Source organism: Cyprinodon variegatus, unplaced genomic scaffold (assembly GCF_000732505.1).
Source record: "Cyprinodon variegatus isolate N-32 unplaced genomic scaffold, C_variegatus-1.0 Scaffold1029, whole genome shotgun sequence".
Taxonomy (NCBI): Eukaryota; Metazoa; Chordata; class Actinopteri; order Cyprinodontiformes; family Cyprinodontidae; genus Cyprinodon; species Cyprinodon variegatus.
This window is the reverse complement of record NW_015151482.1, coordinates 12455-13220: the sequence shown is the minus strand read 5'-3', so window position 1 is coordinate 13220 and position 766 is coordinate 12455.

The window sequence follows — 766 nt, the reverse complement described above, 5'->3', positions numbered from 1 at the left end:
GTACTGTAAGAGTTATGGGTAGGGAAGTTGTTTGGGTCGCCTTCCCTGGATGCACTGAAGAGGACTGTTCAAGCCTGCCTGACTAGCCAGCAGCTCTCCAGCCTCTGGAGGAGTTCTGCTAGCCCCAGTTTTTGACCACAGATAGTCTGCTGCCCAGTGAGAGAGACCCAGGCCTAAGATCCTGGTTAGAACTCCTCCAGGGCCCTTAAGAGCCATGGGGTTCAAATATGATGCCAACAGGCCAGCTGTTGAACAGTTTTTTCCATCAGTAGCTCATATTTTGGGCTGCTAATGCTGTGGACCAATGAGTGGTTGTGATTTTAACCCATGGCTGCAGTTCTGACGGCTGCCCTTTTTTTCACGCTGGGTAAAATGACTGATCACTGACCATGCAAAATCCCAAGTGCTGGACTAGGAGTTTTCCTTCCTCCTGGCCAAGGGTGCAATAGAAGCTGGTGTCCCTCTGCATCAACCCAGATGCTACTATCACATGTATTCAGTTGTGGAAAAGAAACAACAAGAAAAACTTTTTGGAAATGAAGGGACCCCATCCGTGCCAAAGGTGCTTCCTTCCAAATGTTCACACTGTCAGACGTCCTTTAGGGTGTTACAAGGATAGACTGGTTAGTCAATAGATCTGATGGATTCTGTTCCTATTGGGTAAGACATGCTGCTTTTTCAGGTGTGTCATCAGGGTTGCCATTGGCAGTTCCAGTTGCACCCATTTGGCCCTCCCTTTCGCAGACAGTGTTTAGTTGTGTGAAAG